Here is a 20,247-nt window from a genome sequence, read left to right on the forward strand (position 1 = left end):
GTCTTATACTGCTGTCTACACTGTAAGAGGAAGCCACAGTTAGAGATCCTTTTCCTGACCCAGAGGCGTAATGCAACTCTTTACATCCCTAGGACGATCCTGAACAAATAAATACTAATCTAGGGAGCTAAAAGCAAACACACACCAGCCCATCACCTCTCACTGGGGTTAACTCCTAAGTGGAAGAGAGACAAAACCCTCTCAAAGAGGTTTCAAAACCCAAACTTTGTGTGGAGGCAAACCAAAACACCTTTTAGCACTTAAATCATTCAAGTTTTGGTCATAAAGTCCATAATCATCTGTTAATGGGAGATTCTGGGCTATGTTGTCTTTAAAAGAAATCTCTTTTAATTGCAAGGTTTGCAGGATTTTATACTGTGGTTTGTAAAATGACTCACTTCAACTACATACTCGCTCCAATTTAAAGACGTAACAACAATTTTCCCATGTCATAATCATGTGATGTTGAAGCACCAAAAAGGACAAGTGACTGTTTTGTCCTTGGGCATGACAAATTGACAATATCCATTTTATTTTGTATCACAGTTTATTGGACAAATCAGTCTTCATGTTTGCTTCTTAGAAAAAGAGCCCCAAAGCATGATTTCTCCACCCTTATGCTTTACAGTGGTTATGCAAAACATCATGCTTTATCTTCCATGTGTGGTGAGTGGCATCTATATCAAAGAGTTACATTTTGGTCCCATCTTACCACACAACATTCTCCCAATCCTCCTCTGGATGATCCAGATGGTCTCTGGAGAACATTAGACCAACCTGGAAATGTCATGATTTAAGCAGGGGGTGTGGGGTCTCTGCAGGATTTGAATCCATTACAAAAGAATAAAGTTTGAGATTGTTACCATAGTAATCTTTGTTACTGTTTTGATCCTTGACCAGTTGCCTCTGTGTAGTCTGGGCTGTTTCCGTTTCCTCATCCCATGAGGTGTGAACTTGTTGGAAGAAATTTTGAGTTCCATTAACAAAATATTTTTGTGTCAGATACAATCTAAAAAGTTGTCATGACTCCAGCCGCCCCTTGCAGCGGCTCCTTGTCAATGCTGATTCTCTCCACTTGTTTGCTTCAGTATATATCACTGCCATGCAGCTTCATTCACCACCAGAACGTCAAGCTTTCTAATCGACTACTAGCCTGCTCTCACGCTCTGTGTTTCTAGTCTACAGCCCGATTACTAGTCTGCATTACTACTCCATGCTCTCAAGCCTTCAGCCGACTGCCAAAATTCCTGCTTTTCATCATGCACCGTGAATATCAGCCTACTTACCTGCCTGTGTTCTCTCAATTCCACGCGGCCAAATCCTACTTTCAGTGATCAAGTTTTAAGAATCTCCTTGCCGCAAACTCTCTGAGTCAACGGATTTCCGCAGCCAGAGCAGACACCCCCCCTTCACTGAACTTTGGACTCTGCTTCGTGTCCTTCCCCCTCCCATTGCTCGTCACCTTCAAGTCTGCCTCCACGCCCCCTGGTGTCAAGTTTTAGAAATTACCCTGCAGCACTGGTTCATTCATTAAACTAAAGTGCTCGTACACCTGGGTCTGTCATCTTTTGTTGGTCCCCCAAGAATATTTCCCGACAAATGTTTAGTTTTTAACTTAGAATATTGATTAAAAAAAATCTCAATAAGAGTTTTACTTCTAGAAACTACTTATGAAAATTCAAGAAACATGTATATGAAAACCTTTCATTTTAGAACATTTTAAAACACAATATATTATTTAACATCATTTGCAACAATAAAATTATCAATACATACTAACATGTCATGTATTAATAAGATACACTTTAAGGTAACAAGTTCCAAGTAAGAACCAAAATGTAGAGTATATCAAATAGCCACCTCACTTCAAAGAACAATAACAGAGGGGAAAACAATTCTAAATAATTACACACAGTTTTTTCTGCAGGAATATCAGGATATTGGCCTTTTCTGGTTGCCGTCAGGGGGATGGGGGTTGGCTGGCTGCGTTTTTTATAGAGAAGTGAATTAGATTTTATTTGTGTAATGTTGTATTTTAATTAATTAAGTAAGTGTATCACAAAGTATTTGTAAGGATAATGCAATGTGCATGCCTATAATGCACTTTTACCAAACGGGTGATACTGTTGTACAGTGCCATTATGCTTCACTCCAGTCCTTTGTAAGCAGTGGCGGTTCTACACTGACTTACTCCCTGGGCGAGTAACCCCACCAGCCCCCCCCCCCCCCCCCCCCCCCCGCACACATACAAAATTTGACAACAACATCCTGTTGTGTTCCCTATCTTCTATTTAGCCATTTTACACAAAAAATGCAGACTCGTATTACAGGGGGGGTCAAACTCAGTCACACAGGGGGCCTAAGTTAAAAACACGCTTAAGGTTTTCGGCCGAAGAAGATAAACATTTACTGAATACACTAAAGCTAAACTTTTAAACCTTTTAAACTGAACTTTTTGAACATAAATATGAATAAAAACAGGAACACAAGTTAAACCTTAAATAACTTGTAATATTTTGCTCTCCATAGAATTATATTCTGTCAAAATTATACAAATATGAACATGCTGCAGAACAAAACAAAGAAAGCCTGGAAATATTAATAAGAAATTACAAATCAAATAATTCCGTTTTAGTTTTGCTCTTTTATCATATTTTAGAGCATTTTTTTAGAGCTAGACACCTGCTTCATTTTTAGCAATAATTTCTTAATGTGTGACGTCCTGTGTGTGTCTTTGTGAAACATATCAGAGGGAGTAGATCTAAAAAAAAAACTTATTGTGATTAGTATGTTTAGGTCTTATAAAACATTAAAGACTTAAACATATAACTCATCAGTCGGATTACTCCAAAAATATTTGGCATTTCCCTAAATTTGTGCAACACCAACAGTAGAAATCCTCCAAAAAACCTCAATCCATAAAAAATGGTCTGCGCCCACCACCCCTCCCCCTCCCCTTCTCTCTGACACACGCGGCTTCGTCTCTATGACGGGAGGCGCAGCTGCGGCCCAGAGTTGATTGTCATATTGGAAAAGACTCCCAATCACCTGTTAGTGTGATTCAGCCAGCCACCGGCGAGTTGCGCCCCCCTCTCGAGTTTTTTGACTTATGTTCCAAAGACTAAGGCAAAGAGGTGTGGCCGCAAGCGTCTTGCAGCAGAGGGCGGTGGTCACGTGCGTGTCGGGTCTGCCGTGTCAGAGCAAGGAATTGTGGGAAATAATCCCCATTGCCTGCTTTTGTCGAAATTGGGTTTAGCACGGGTGATTGTTCTGCCTAATTCCTTTTCATGTGCCTGTTTTACGTTGTTTCACTCTGAGTTATTTCATCTATTTTTTTTTTTTTTTTTGCACCATAAGTGTGAAGAGCAAATAGGATGAAGACATTCTTAAGAGTCTGATGTGTCAAAAGAAAAGTGTCAAGTGTCGGCAGCTGAAGCAATTTCAAATTAAAGGCTTCAAGCTTCCTCTTTGAATGTCGTAGCACAGCACAATATGTAACGCACGCATCGGGCACGGCAAATGCCGCCCCCTATGAAGTGCCGCCCTGGGCGACCGCCCACATCGTCCACATCAAAAACCGCCACTGTTTGTAAGGTGCGAGTGCTGGGCCCTTACTGACCGAGCCCAGAGGCCGCACAACATAGTGTGCAGGTGATACGTAAGTGCCTGTAAGACACACAAACTATGCTCTTATTGTCTAATTTCCAAAATTATAAAAGGGTGCGAGGAAGAGGGAGCACACATCTATTACATTAAGAGCACTAATAAGCTCTTTTGGCAGTAAGCAGGATTTTGGGGGTTGAAAGAGAAAAATGTGTGCGATGTGGCTGGGTCTCAACAACTTCAGCCCTTACTTAACATCTCTAGTGTGTCCATAGAAAAAATTCAGCATGAACATTTTTGCTCTACATTGAGTGATCTACGACTTTCACATTTTGTGAGGACTACTTGAATCCCTTTTTTCACCCATACATGACCCATATCCACCCAAAAGGGCAGTTGTGACTAAGGTTTAAATGGGTTGGAAATACAAACAAGGCAATACCAAACAGGTTTTTCAAAAAATTGTCAGGTACTAGGGGTCAGGGCGGTTAGAATTGTTTTCATTTCTACTTCCGGTTTTATTTTGACAACTTCCGGTTACGTTCCTTGTTATGTTGCTGTCTTTACTTCTGTGATTTGTCGCACCTGGTTCGCACCTGTTTTCACTTCTCTGTGGTGTATATATTCTGTGTTTGGCCGGTACTTGTCACCGAATCGTTTTGGTTGCTTGCCTTCTTGGTTCTAGTCGTATGATTAAATCCTTCTTACCTACCTTCTGGCGTCCCGCGCTTGTGTCCACCTCTCCAGTCCTGACAAAAATATGGTTAAATTGGAAGAAAAATATCAAAAAAATCTATATAATTTTATTGTTTTTTTAATGATTTTAATTATTCATTTGGAAGACAATTTGTTAATCTACAGAAAAGGGATGGGCATCAAAAGACTTAGCTTTCCATTAACTAATGTCTATGCTTCAAAATAAAATAAAATAAAAACGGACAAACTAATGTTCTTAGAGCTGCTAAACACCACTTGATCGCCATAATAAGTGTCTTTGGATGGCAAGCTTACTTTCAGAAATTGATTGCTCAAAGCAAGAATAATTTAATTAAAACTATCATGCTCCAATAAATTTAAATTACAGTTTTCCTCAGGGTTCAAATGATTGTGTGGTTGAAGGTTTGTGTTATTCAGAATTAGCATTGACCAGACAAAATTCTTAAGGCTTTAATTGGTATGCTTTGCAGTACAACACTCCATGTTAAGACTCAATTTATGCTGCACTGTGTGTGTGAATGTGTGAGAATAATGCAGTGTACGGTGAGTGACAGGACTATCTAATTTCAGGCAATTAAATTGCTTTAACTAACAAACAATTGTTAACAGAGGCGTTCTGTCGTCAGGATGCTGTCTGCATCATTGAGCCAAACTCTCCCACTGTTCAAACGTAGGATCAGATTATAGCATCTGCTATTTCACAAAATATATACACTGCATACAAAACATTGGGGCGTCCAAATTTTCTGCGAAGAAGGCCAGGGAGGTAAAAATGTGTGCATTGTTTGAACTCTTATGAGACAAAGTGGGTGTAGTGATACAAAAAATAGAAAAAAACGCCACCCTGGAAAGAGGGCCAGGGAACCCAGAGGTAGTCCTTCTGACTAGGGATAGCAGAAACTATCCAGCAGACCGAGACGTGGTTCCAGTTATAAATTTCTTAGTTCTATTAAAAGACAGAATTAAGAACTATCCAGGGAAGGGAGAAAATTGGAAGAACCACTCCGTCACAAGGCCCTGGGCCATGATAGGTTGCGGGTTGCCACAGCCAGAGTGTACTTATTAAAAAAATCGATCATAATTCCATTAGCTCCAATACCATAAAATACATGGCCAGGGTTTTGTTTGGCCAGGGGGGCCAAAAGGTGCTCCATGGGGCTATGAGCAAGTGGTTTGGTTAATTTTGCCTGGCATCATTCGCAGTGTTGGCACCACTCCATATCGGCTGTCATCTCTGGCCCGTAGCAGCGCTGACGCAGCAACTCTAGGGTTCTCTCCTCACCCTGATGGCCATGCCTTTGATGGACCTCGGTAAACACCTTCACCTTTAATGAAGAAGGTAACAATACCTGCAGGACTTGTTCTGGACCAGGTGGACCTGCTTATACAACATTCCCTTCTCTTGGACAAGGCAAGAATAGGCGGTTAAGCCTCATATCTGGGGCATAACAGTTTGGAACTTTGGTGCCTACAGCTACAGGAGCCAACGCTGGTGCTTCTGGAAGATGTTGGCAGGGCAATGCATCAGCGTTCCGATTACTCCTTCCTCCAACTCCAAATAACCACTGTAAGGGATGGGTAGCCTATTGGCTGCTCTTAACTGTAGCTAGTGGCAGGAGTGGAGTGTTTCCTGCCCCCAGGAGCCAAAGTCTTGAAAAAGCTTTCAATAATGGTGGACACCATGGACCTTGTATCCACCAAACAAGGCACCGAGCAACCTCCCATGATTACATCTTAATGGGGACAGGAGGACATGAGTTTGGCAATCTCCTCGGTTTCACCTGACATCACATTTGAGCTACAGACTGCACCCCATCAAGGTTTGGCTCAGCAACTCGGCGGGTGTAAGTTTTCCATTGAGGGTCTGGACGGTTTGACTGGTGCGACCATAGGGCTGGCTTGACCACTCAAACCCCTTCACAGTCCTAGCCATAGTTTCCAGGCTGTTGACACTGTCTACAGATTACTTGGCCGCGTTCGTTGGCGTTCTGTAAATAGGAGAGATCTTGTGTGAGCTGGTGAATCTGCTGCTTCTGCAGCCCCAACATGTCCATTATTTTAACAAATGCTGACCCTTGGTGCTAGTCTGGCAACACCTGGCCGATTCTAACCCCAAACTGGATACGCAGAACTGATGGGACAGAATGGCTACAGTTATTGGTGCCACCTGGCAGCCCTTCACCCCACCTGACTGCCTCCCCCTGACCTCATGCAAGGCTAGATTTAGGCCGACTCCGAGCGAACTGCTTGAGAGCCCAACACAAAGTACCGTCAAACACATGTTCAACAAACTGATCACACAACAACTCCTCTGACTTTGGAATATCATAAGGCGCACGGGTCTTAATAGAGGCCATTTTCATAGACTCATTAGAGCCTATGAAAATTCCTGGAGGGTCTCAACCTCTTGTTGCAGACATTTTAAGAATGCCTCCTGTAATGTCAAATAGTAATCGGTTAAATCACAAAGGTCTTGCAGCGCAGCTATCCTTCAAGCAGGATTGTCCTGCTCACAGCAGAGGTGAAACTTAACTTCCTCCCAGGCTTCTTCTTCCAGGTGATCAAATAAAATAAAAAAGCCTTATCGCGAAGGGAGGTCTAAGGGCAGGGATGTCCAGTTTAACTTAGTCAGTTTGTTAGTCCAATATAGTATTTTCCTATTGAATTCTATGTATTTATGATCCTTTTGATTTTATGTTTAACTTTTTCAATTACCGATACGAAGCCCATTGAGACGACTGTTGTTGTGAATTTGGGCTACAGAAATTGAATTGAATTGAATGTAAAGTCTGTGCCCTAATACACGCTTGTGCTTCCTCCAGCCACTCTGCTAAGCCCATGCCTGTTCTCCCCTGGAAAATAGGGATTTTTTGTCTCTGGGAACATATACCAACCTCTCCAGGATGGGGATATCAGTGAAGTTTAGTTGTGGCACAGCCAACCGTATTGGGATCAGGCAAAGCTACAGCTAGCTCCTGCTGTAGCTTCTCATTTTCTACAGTTAAATGAGCCGACAAATGCTTCAACTGTTGAAGCTGCTTCTCTATTGTTAAGAAAAAAGGGTACAAAGGATAAACTGCCAGAGACCTTTGTATAAAATTACAACTGGGGCAAATCTTTCTTTCACTCTGGCTTAAATTCGGACCTTGCTATCCTCGAAGGAGTGGTTTGTGGCCTTCAGGTGGAGGTGTACTGCAGACTCAGGTCCACTTAAGTTGGCTCTGCAATGTTGGTAAAGCCGCTTGTTCAGAGGTTGTTTAGTTTCTCCAATGTCCTGTTCATGGCAGTCCTTATAAAGTGGATAAAGTACACAATTTTGCTCTGTTTTAGCTGGAAATTTTGTCCTTCAGATGAACCAGAGTTTGCCTCAGAGTATCAACGGTTTGAAATGAACTGGGATGTTGTGTTATCTGAAACGGCCTATAGAATGGAATTTAGCCCTTCACAATCAGAAAAATCATACAAACATTTGTTAGAAAGCACTGAGGGGCCACCTATTAATGATTTTATGACAGGAGCCTAGAAATTTGAATGGCTCAAAGGTCAGACTTTGGGCATACCTATCCTAAATCTTCACCTTAAAGCCGGAAAATGTGAGATTTTGATCTAGACTCAGATTTTTGTGCTGTTTCTCTTTTTGGTATACAGACTTTTTAATTACATTTTTGATTGGAGTAACCCACATAAAATGTTCTGCTCCTTCAATTGCAAGTTTTTTTTTTACAAATGTGGTACCGCTTAAAAAGATAATAAGCAGGATTTCCAAAGATAGAAGATTAGTTGATGTTCAAAGAAAAATTAATGTACTCAAGGAAAAACAAGTTTGTCAACACAAGAAATTGTCCAGAATTTTGTAGTCAAGTTGTTATCACTGAAGCATAAAACAGTATTTTATTTGATCCATTCTTTTGCAATAATTTACTGATCTCTTGGCCCAACAAAGTCATTACATTTTGTGCAGAGAGTAGAAAAATTATGTTGTTTCCAGACAGCCATCAGCTATAATTCACTTTGTTTCGCATAAAGATCAGGTTGCAGAGCCTCTGAGGCTGCCTGACACATGTACAGACATCACTCCCTTCATCATGGTTTCATTTTTTTTTCAAATTTAACTGATGTTTGGGTAGAAAACATGAAAACAGAATGTCTTAACCTCTTTACCCTGCAGATGCAATACTTTCAAGCAGAGCTGAGCCAACTGTAATAAAAAAATTGAACTATAAAACCTTAATTGCATAACTCAACAATAGAAAATGTCATTTACATTTTTTTCTCTTCTTTTATTTATCCAGAACAATATTCTTATGTTCAAATGTTGCCCGGCAAAACCTTAAAAATAGGGATAGAAAAGGAGAAAGGGGAAGAAATGGGGTTACAGGAGATGGACAAAAAACATCTGCAATATCACAAGAAAGTCTAAAAATCATAAAAATTACAGAAAGAAAATTCCCAAAGTTACTAAAAGTAAAAGTGAAACTAATATGAAAGCACAAAACAAAAAGTCATATAGGGATGTTTCGATCAGCTTTCCTTCATGATAAACAAACATCTAGTGGAGAATTTATCTGTAATGAAATGCTTGAAATATATAGCACATATTAAGATCAGAATATCCCCTGATCGGCCTGATTTCCAATCCCGTGTTTGGATCGCGACATCCCTAGCAAAAAGCTTAAATTGCAAAACTCAACAATAACAAATGTTGTTGTACATCACTGAAAGGAATTCTCCAAAGTTACTAAACTGGAGTATACAAATAATTAAATGTTATGCCCATTTTTGAAAATTTGGCCTTAAAAGGCAAAACACATTTGATATAATTTAATGGTCCACCTGGTCCTCTCAGGGCGGCCGGGCTTATGGGTATCCTGTCGGCTGCGGGAAGGGTCGGGCATACGGCGCTGGGGGTCGGCCGGCTGGGGGGGGGGGGTTACTGCGTGGCGGCGGGGGTGGGGAGGGTAACCAGATGATTGTGAGTATGTGTGTGTGAGTGCATGGGTAGGACGGACCTGGGGGCTGGCTCGCTGGGACCCTCTGGGGCTTTCCCTCCCCATCACAGAGAGGGGAGGGCACTGAGAGGGTTGGGGAGGGGGGCTCAGATATTATGGCGGGGGGGGGGTTGTAGTGCGTAGGGTTTTAGGGTTATGGGGGGTGGCTGTGGGTGCGTGGCGATCCCTGGGTTGCTAAGGTCGCGTGCCTGGGCTGGCTTGCGGAGACGGGGCGCCGGTGGGGTGGTGGCCGGCTCATGGGTTCCGGGGGCCCTGGCTTCGTCCCTGGCCTTTGTCTCGGTGTCCGGCGCCCGGTGGCCCCCATGGCTGCCACCTGGTACGGCTAAGCGCTCCTGTCTTGTGGCCTGGGGGCCGGACACTGGGTTCGCTTGTGCCTCTGGGCATTGGGGGGGCCCCTGTAGGGGGGCCCTCTCTGTGCCTGGCTGGTGGGGTGGGCGGTCCCCTCCTCCTCCCCTCCCGGGCTGCCTGGGTCCGGATGCTGGGGGGGCTTCTGGCCTGGGGGGCTCTCCTCCCCTCTCCTGGTCTGGCTGGTCTGGCTGGGTAGGATCTGGCTCCCTTTATGAACACACGGTTCACGTCGGCAGCATGCATGTATCTCCACCCCCACGTGCACGTGCACACTGCCACACTGCTCCCTGTCTGCTTCATCCCTCCTCCTTACCTACAGTGTATTGATGGACAGATTTTTTTCGCTCATCTTAGTGTCAGTTTTTCACCTTTTATGTAACATTCGTCTTTCCAGCAGATCTGGTATAATTGTTACAGCTTAAAATAATAACTTATTCAAATCAGTGCTTGTATCCCCCACCTTTTCACCTTTCTTCCTTTTACTCTCTTCCACCCTCCACTCACATTCTTCCCCTCTCCCTCCCCACACACACTAAATGTAACAAATAAATAAAAAATAATACGACTAAAAGGGGTTTATACAAATCTACACTCTAGTTTCTTGAAGCTATATAACCTCTTTTTGTGATAGTAAAACCTGTCCAACACAAAAAGCCTTCAGCTCTAATCTGTTTGCTCAGTTGTTGGACAGAACAGGTCAAAAAAAAAAAAAAAAAAAAAAAAAATTATCCTGATTATGTTCTCCATAAAAGCACCGTCAACTACAATTACTGAAACATATTCGTTTGCATGGATTGTATGAACACTAAATAAAGTTTTGTTTTTTTGCAGAAAGTAATGTTTAAGGAAATGAAAACAACTTCAAAGCAACAGTATTCAAATGCAAAAAGTGTGTCTTGTCACTCAAGTGTGCATTTTGGACCTGAGAGGTGGGTTCACAGACAGTAAACTTTTGTTAAAAAAGCGTCCGGCCAGGAGCCAGAAGCAACACGATGAAGCTAGAAACTAAACAGAGCAACATGTTTAAAAGGTTCTGACTGATTAAATTCATTAGCCAACATACTCTCTGAGAAAGTAGTTACCCAGATGCAGCTATAATAACTAAACTCAGGTAAGAGCAGTCAACAAGAAGTAATGGCAAAAAGGGACGGAGTGAAAAAAATGCATAAACTTGAAACAAAAGGCAACCAGCAGAATAGATCTAAAGTTTTTCTCCCTGCAACATGGTCAAAGGGATGATATAGCTGTAGTTGTTTGTAAAACTGATTTACAGAATGATCCAACTGGTGGAAAAAAAGTATGATATTAAAAATTCATCTAATTTGGATGATAAGGTTGTAATACGTGATTATTCTACTGTTTTTCAACCACTGTGTCGCGGCACACGAGTGTGCCGTGAGAGATGGTTAGGTGTGCCGCAGGAAATCATTAATTTTCACGGATCTAAAAGCATTGACCTTCACCAGAATATCAGCTCTGTGTTGATCCAAAAAGGCTCAGGTTTCATGCTGAGTAGTTTGCTGACAGCTTTGTGGAGCTCTTTAATATAAATACACTGGATCTCTTAACATCTCAACATCAAGTCTGTCATAAGGAGGATGAGAAATTTTGACGGTAGCTCCTCCCACATGCGGCGGGAGGGTCAGGTTGTCGAGCAGCGATTTTGATCCGTGTTAAATCAAAAGCAGAGGGCGTAACTTGTGAACAGACATTTGATTTAAATACAGTGCGTGGAGGGACAAAGGGAGGGGGGGGGGGGGGGGGGGGGGGGCAATCCGTGCCACACGTCTGTGCAGAACCGGGGCCTGTGATCAGTATGGATCACGGATCATCCGTGCACCCTTATTAGCTTCCCTTCAGACCGTGTAAAAAGTGAATAAAACAATGAAGCTCAGAGAGATGAGTTTGCATCAGAACGACTGCTTTTCAGTACAACTCCCATGATGCATTGGGTTAATGTGACGGCGTCTCTTACTGCGCTGCTGTTAACCGTCATGAAGCACAACAAAAGCAAACATCTGTTCTAACAGTTTGCAAATATTCTTGATAAAAGCAGGAAAACAGTTTAGTTTTCCTTAAAGTTTGAACAAAGTAATCATTAACAGTCAGAGATTCCAGGTTTCGGTCCAAGTCATCTGTATAAAAGAAACAGCTGCTTTCTATTAATGTCTAGATTAGGACACATTAAATTTCAAACTTTATTCACGTTTGAAAAACCTGAAGTTAAGTTTAAATAAAGTGCAACAACAAAGTTAAAGAAAGAAACAACATTAAGGTGAAGTGGCCAACAGACACATTGAACTAAAATGAAACAATTTAATCACCAAAAATGAATACAAAATTTTTTTTAAAGTTACATTTTTGATGTAGACAAAGGAAAAACTAATAAAACTTTAGCGTCTTTACGTTTTTTGTCTTTAAAATTAAATTTAAAAACATGTCTTTTTGTCTAAAATCTATCAACTATTCTGTGATTATAGGCCTATTTGTTCAAAGATTGCAGTTGCTCTTACACAAACATTAAAATACACCTATTTAAAAACTAAATTACTGTTTAGAAAGAATTCTATTTAATTTGGTTTTTGTGAGGTGACATAGAACTGCATTTTAATTAACTGGAGGGAAAAGCAACTTCCTTGGCAAATTTCCAGCTAAGTTAGTTAAAATTATTATTGAGAACTGTTGCAACTTTTGGGAAAAACAGCTGCAACTTCAAATTTTTTGTGCATCAATTGATTTTGATTTTATTGATTAATCTATTTATTTCAAGCATTGTAGTCAAAGCAATAAAGAATTTACACATATCTATCAAACTCATTACAGAAATGTTGAAATGCATATTTTAAAAAGACAGAAAATAAAACGAAACAAAAGTCACTTAAATTACATTTTCCTTAATTATATACAGTGATCATTAACTAAAGTCAAGTAGAGCTTGATTTATTGCTTGAAAGGGAGTGGGAAGAAGCCATCTTATATAATCCCACCCCTACTGAGTTAATTCATTTGATAGTTTTACAGTTTGGTAGTAATCCGGTTCTGATCCGATAGATTCTTTTCAAGTAACAAATGATTGATTATCTTAACAAAACATTCATTCATGATTTCAGTAAACAGTACTGGTAATCAATTTGTAATAATCATTGATTATTATCACATTAATCACAATAAACCAGTAATTATTGCTACACATTGCAGATCAAGTAAAGAAAACCAATAACTTATTGATTGTAATTTAAACATTTCAGTAATCATTGTTGCACATTACAATGTAATACTCATTGATTGTAATTAAAAGAGCTTTGATTCAATTCAATAACTAGCAGAAATGCACGTGACACGGTGGAGGGACTGTAAATCAATAAAGACTTTCTCTTTTTTTCACATTTTTGCTTGCTTGTGTGCACAGGATTTTTGTCAAGGAAAAATTGTACCATGGCTCAAAAATAGTTGAAAAACACTGGATTATCTAATCCGTGTAAACCATCAGAAGTCTAATCAAATGGGCAGTATGTTTAGTTCGTTTGTCTTGAACTGATATGAAGTCAGTTTTTTTTTTTTTTTTTTTTATAATTCCATTACCAAAAAGCCATTACCAAAAGATTGTTATTTTTATTTTATTTTTCGGGGGGAAAGCGTTTACTTTAGAAACATTTTAAAAAAAATGGGAAGATATGTTTGTTCTGCCAATCCATTTTTCGTGATGTATAAAGTACTTATACCTTTCCTTTTTATTATTTTATTTTTCTTCTTCTAAGCAATTACTATAACAAGCTAAAATGCATGTCTGAAGAAAGCAGGGTTCTGTTTACTTAAAGAGCAATCACACAAGTATGGCCTTCTCACAGTTGAAATATTTCTCTTTGTGCCTAAGATGTATTTATGCTTTAGCAAAGGGTCGGAGCAGAGTGGAAGCAATTTTCATTCTCCGAGTGTCATGTCCTCACAAGTTTACTTCTATCAGGAGGAAAGCACATGGGCTAAATGCAGGAATGCTTTTATAAACTATTCATGGTTTGTGGTCACTAATGTGGACAAAAAGAATAGTTTCAAAACTGGGTTTGGAGTTTCAAAAAAGTTTGATTTTCAATTTTTTCGTTTTTGCATTAAACAGTGTAACAAATCTGAGAAACATTGGGAAAATCACGCATGAATCGGTTAAACAAAAAGGCAAGTACGTACTATCCTGAAAACACCTAAAATGTCTCATATCCAAAGCTAAGCTGGGGTGGGCCTGTTTAGTCCTCGTATGGGGCAACACCTGGAACTACCAGGTGCTGTAAGCTGCATGACGACACTCGTCAGTGTTTCCATGAGCTTGTTCCAAGTCCAGTTGTCAAACAGTTAGGTTGGGAAGGGCATCCTCATAAGACTTTGCGTGACTGTGACCCAGAAGGGAGTAGCCATAAGCAAAAACAAAACATGAATGAAATAGCATGAGAGCTGTATTGGTTAGCACTCTCAACTCACAGCAAGAAGGCCTTGGTTCAAATCCTTGCTTGGATCTTTTCTATGGCGTTTGTCTCTAAATTGTCCCCAAGTGTAGCTGTGTGGTTGTATGGCCCTGCAACGATATGACAATCTGTTTACACTGCTTTTGCACAATAGCAGCTGGGATACACTCCGGCAACCCCAGGATCCCAGAAGGGATTCAGCAGGTTAGGACAAAGATTGGACGGATGGACATAGTAGGTCTTTCTAAGTGTCCTACTTTTCGCAGTTCATTTTCCTACCTAGAAGTAGGCGGAGGACAATGCAATCTCTGAGGCATTGGCTTTTGCTATATGTGTGTGCCACCCATTTGATGACGTCAACCTAGAGCCGGCCTCGGCAGCATGTCTGTGTTTTGCTCATGAAAATAAAAAACATCAGAATTTTTGCAAAGATGGATGTGCATGTTGTGCATATAAAATAAATGCGTTGTGCCGATCACCGCTAGCTCCGCGCTACACTTTCTGTAAGGGGCTGTTTCCCTACTTTCATACGTAACAATAAAAAGAACCACTGTTTTTTGTGGATTGGAAGGGAATGGTACTCAAAGAGCAGGGTTGGAGTGGAATTCATGTATGAATGGAGCAAAGTACTGTTTTGGAGTTGTAAGAAATTAATATTTTATTACACTTAAAAAAAAGTTACACTAAAAAAGTTGATTTTGCATGATATAGGCCTTTAATTGTGTTGCTATGTTTTTATTTTCTCCTTTTGACTGTTTTATTATTTTAGCTTTTAATGTGTGACATCATGTTTGACTGTAGACATGTTAAAATCAGACTTTTTCATCTTTTATTCAATTGTAAAATCATTCCCAGTAGACTTTTAATTATTATCATGCGGTTTTTAGCCAAAATAATAAAAAACTGGGGTTTTGTAGGACATAGTTTCTGCAAAGTGGAAAATTTGCCTCTGAGTTGTAGGTGGGACCGTTATCGAGATGAGACTTCCCATCATCCATCTGTTTATTCTCTCTACCGCTAACTTACAGCTCCTCACACCCCCAACTTAACATTACTGGTGCAAAATGGCGAGCAATATCAGTTATCCAGCTGTACAGTTTTGAGGCAGTTGCCAGCTCAGACGAGGAAAACAAAGATGAACTATTTGTCTGGAAGTTAATTCATCTAATTAGAGCGGAGCAGGGAGTTTGTGGCACAGCGATTGCAGGACCTACTGTGTGTCACAGGCACAAGCTTGCTCAAATGACATTTTTCGGTCTGCTCCTGATTCACAATGATTTGAATAAGAAAATACTCATAACAAATGTAAGCTTAATTTTCTTTCATCATGAAAAAAAGGCCACAAAAACAGGTAAAAACACCAAAAACACGATTTACATTGGGATGGGTATTTAAGGCGGCATACAAATGATTTAATTGACTAATTGATTAGAGCAACAGTGCAAAGATAATGCATTTGAAGAAGAGTGTGACTATCAGTACAGGTGAATAAAGCTTTGGATTTGCAAAAGTTTTGTGTTTACTTCTTCTAATAAACTTTCACATTTTTGAATAGTTAAATAATTGTGACAGAGGTTCGTTCATAAGTTCAGAAAAGCACAACAGACGTCTTCAAATAACTTTTTTTTTCCATAGTTAAAAATGTATTTTCTTGAGGGTCAAAAGTAGTCTGGTTTTTAATCACTTGAATTTACAGATCAAACAATACCTGCAAATGCACCATGAATTCTTCTGACATAAATTCTTCAAAAATGAAACTACCTAAGGCAAATCTTAGGCACAGTCAAGACTTGGTTGTCTCAGGTGAAGCCTGCAGCTGCCTCATTCCCCCTAAGGTAAAAATAGGTTTTTGTTTATGTGACCTAAAGCATGTTTTCAGCAAATGCCAGTAAATACTAGATACAGAGGAAAGTTCATCTTGCTTTACCATAATATACATTATTTTGTGGTATATTTATACATTTATAGATCATAAATGACAGAATAACAAAAAAAAAGACATCAACATGCCTATTTGGTGATTCTGGATCTCTAAACCTTACATCACAGAATAATGGTGGAAAGAGTAGATTTTTGGTTAGGTCTCATTTATAGAGATAAGTTAATAAGCATTACTTACTCACATTAGTTAGGCAAATCTCATGAATTTTTTTTCCAGAAATTCATTAAATAATATCGTTTTTTGTCGAAGAGTTGCAAACATTTTATTCAGTTTCTGTTAAAAAAGATATTAAAGATATTCATCATATTTTCATAAAATGTGCCCTGTCTTTTTGTGAGTGTAGAAGCAGTTGTGGTCTGTCAGGCTGCACCTTCCCTCGCACTGTCATCTTTACAGGCGAGCAGTCATTGGAGCCTGAAGGCAAGGACTGCTTCCCTCTTCATTGAGGATGCTTGTTGTCTTCTTCAATGTCCCGCGGGCGCAGCAGCATACGGTGGATATCACTGAGAGGTTGATGGAAAAAGACGCTGAACCTTTAACAAGAGCATAGCTAACAAAACGATGACGTTGGTAAAACATTGGCCCCTTTGCGAGGCCATTGCGTATCTTATTGATGTTAAGGAAGATGCTTGGATGCACTATGTGCTTGACAGAAAACTTAAAGATAAACAAGAAAACATCCCATAGCAAGATAGCTTACAGTTTGCTCTCATCTCCCATACAAAAAGAAGAAGAGAAAACTTATAAGAAACTTGGATCTCCTGCAGTATATTTCACATATATTGAGCATCTTATAAGACTTAAAAGTCCTTTTTATGGGAATCTCCTGAAAGTGGCCTCTTTCTCATTCATTTCATGTGACATTAAAAAGACATATGTATGTATCATGTTAAAATCAACTATGTGAAATATGAGAAATTTACTAAGCAACTATGTTTTCCATGCATGTTTCATATCAGTTTTATAGTTTTTTCTTAGATGTCCTTTCCATATATGAAAATAAAACATTAAATGTAGGTTTTCTGCAAGTAAAATGTATAAACCTTATAGGGAAATGCTTTTTTTATATGCTGTTTTTACTTTCATTAAATGTCATACAAAAAACTTGTATGTAATTCGACATATGTATATTTGTCTTTTGTTTTAGCCCAGTCATTTTCATTAGATATTTATGCTATATCACATCGTGGTAAAATATATTTTTCTTACAATCAGCTGAAGTAACATTCTGCTGGAACTAGTGCAGTTTCATCAAGCAATTACCACATATCTTATATCCATATATCTTCTCAACATCTCGATGTTGAGAAGAACAGAAGCAGCGCGGTAGTGAAACGCACAAAGGGGCAGGAAAAGTCTGCTTTTATTGTTTTGGGAGGCAGCGCCGGCCAAGATACGACACAGTTTGTCAATGGATTGTAGGAGCTTGGGCTAACGTGTCTGTTTGCACTGCTTTCATAGTGCCGAAAAGCTGGCATCATTCGGAGCCGTGCAGCATCTAGACAGACTCTGATAATGATGACAGCAGTCCAAGCAAAGATGCCCAGACTTCCCTCGCCCCGGCACTTCCTCCAGCTCCTCTGGGGGGGACGCCAAGGCGTTCCCAGGCAAGCCGGGAGACGTAGTCTCTCCAGCGTGTCCTGGGTCTTTCGGTCATGACCCAGAGTTCACGACCATAGATGAGTATTGAAACGAAGATCGACCAGTAAATTGAGAGCTTTGCCTTCTGGCTCAGCTCACTCTTCACCACAACGGACTGAAACAGCGACACCCAACCCACCGAGAGATGGCAAACTACCTTTCTCCAGTGGAGAACCATGGCCTCAGATTTAGCGGTGCTGATCCTCATCCCAGTCGCTTCACACTAGGGCGAAACCGCCCGATTCACGCTGGAGGTCCTGACTCGATGAAGCCAACAGGTCAACATCATCTACAAAGAGCAGGGAGGAAATCCTGTGGTCCCCAAACCAGACCCCCTCCAGTCCCTGGCTGCGCCTAGAGATTCTGTCCATAAAAACTATAAACAGAACCAATGATAAAGGGAAGCCCTGCCGGAGTCCAACATGCACCGGAAACAAGTCTGACTTACTGCTGGCTACACAAACCAAGCTCTCTCTTCGGTCATACAGAGACCGGACAGCCCTCAGTAAGGCTCCCCGGACCCCATACTCCAAAAAAGAATGTGTGGTGGATGTGGCAGTACCAAGATATGGCAACATCAAGAAGCAGGAACGTGAAACTGGATAAATGCCAGGGATTTAGAGAAGAACTGGAGAAGGATGGAAGTTGAAGGTGACAATGGTTCCCATGGTAATTAGAGCACTCTGGGCGTTGCTACAGCATATCCCTGGAAAATTTTCAGTCATCTCAGTACAGAAAAGCACCGTGCTAGGAAAAAAATACTGTGAAGGACCTTCAAGCTCCCAGGCCTCTGGTAGAGGATATATATATATTATACATAGAGTATATTATACATTTCAGGGCTTATCGTTCCAAAAGTAGGTTGCATGCCAAAACAATGGTGGCACCCCTTTTTGGAGAGGAAGGTTATTTGGAGAAAATAAACATTTATGAATATGTAACTGTATTTTTTCTAGATTTTGATTAAAAACTAAATCCCCATCTTACTTACATATGAGGCAGACATAGCAGACATACCAACCTTACTATTTTGTTAATTAACACCAAATTTGAAAATTATGAATAGAAATCGTGTTTTTATAGGCATCTGTTTTGTTGTCAGAAGGAAAAATAGGCAAAGTGAAGGCAAGTATTTTCTTTTTCTTGCAGGAGGCACTTTATCATGTGTGTCAGCTGTCCCCCAGACTGAAAAAAATAATAATCTGACCCTGATGCAACAAAGACCTCCCAGTGCCCGACTAAAGTGAGAATTTTAATGTGACAAAAAACATAAATGGATTTGCTTTATTTTTTAAGTCTTCATCCCAACATAAGAATAATTAGTCATTTTTGACATGACTAAAAAATCATTAAGAAACCTCCTTTTTCCACATTTTCTATACTTTTTCTTCTCACGTTATTTTGCTGCTGCTGTGAAAACTGAAGATAATTCCCTGTCCATGACAACAGCCAAAGGCTAATCAGATGCATACCTTATTTGGAAAGAACATGCTTTCGCTGTGCCCCTCCTAGTTGGCCTTATCTCAAGTACACATGAATACAGCCAAAGATAATAGCAAAGGAAGAAGTATTACATTGGTTTACTTTTAGATTTCTTTGAGATATCTCTGAGTAGTTTACTCAACATCACTCTTATTTTCTGTCAGCTGTTGCAGAGACCGCACGTTTCTCCAGGCTGTTTTTAACTTACTGTTCCCTCCTCTCTAAGCAGGAAGAGAAATACTGCTGTGAAGGAGCAGGGGAATGCGACCTAATCACTACAAGATCGATTCAGCTGAATCTATTTGTTTGACTTTGATTCAATCATTGTTTCAGAGCCTCACCTGACATACAAAATGTTTACCATCTGTACTGACTTCTGCATATTTAAAGGTACAAATGCAAACATGAAGTTTGTGTCGACGTTGTGGTAATATACTCACTCAGTCTCATTTGATTTACTGCAGTTACACTAGGGAAAAATGTCCTCAAGACAAGTAAAAAATATAGAATACTAGATGTTTTTCCCTTGTTATATGAATGGAAAAAATGTGCCAACGGAAGTAATAGAATTTGCCTCGAATTCTTTGAAATTTTTTGTGATGTCTGGCTTTTTTAAAGGGCCTATACCATGCATTTCCTTGCTATTCCAAGCCTTTTATAGTAAACAATATCCATATATATGATAATATAGTACCTTTAACACACAGAAAAAGGATTTTTTAAATAAAATATTGTTTATTTTCTGATGTAAGACGATTCGATATCTGAGGCACTGGCTTTCGTTCCTTGTGGGTGCAACAAATTTGATGGCGTCAAACTAGACTTGAGATAATGCAGACTTGCTGTCGAGCTGCAGACTGGAAAACACAGAGCGTGAGAGCAGGCTGGAAGTCGAGCAGAATACTTGACGTTCCGGCCGTGAACGAATCTGTGTGACAGCAATATATACTGAGGTGAACAGGTGGGGAGAATAGACCCTGACGAGCAGCCACTGTGAGGCGGGGCGGCTGCAGTCATGACAGTACCCCCTCCTCAACAACCGACACCTGAC

General features: G+C 40.2%; 1 long non-coding RNA gene across 1 annotated transcript; it reads right to left on the reverse strand.

The window, feature by feature from the left end:
• Positions 1–537: 537 nt before the first annotated feature.
• Positions 538–1,402, reverse strand: LOC110016019. The gene is made up of 3 exons (XR_002291273.1): positions 1,287–1,402; positions 864–953; positions 538–777 (listed from the first exon to the last, which is right to left on the reverse strand). It is a non-coding gene; the product is annotated as an uncharacterized LOC110016019 (long non-coding RNA).
• Positions 1,403–20,247: the final 18,845 nt, after the last annotated feature.

The sequence above is a fragment of the Oryzias latipes genome, chromosome 12, assembly GCF_002234675.1.
Source record: "Oryzias latipes chromosome 12, ASM223467v1".
NCBI lineage: Eukaryota > Metazoa > Chordata > Actinopteri > Beloniformes > Adrianichthyidae > Oryzias > Oryzias latipes.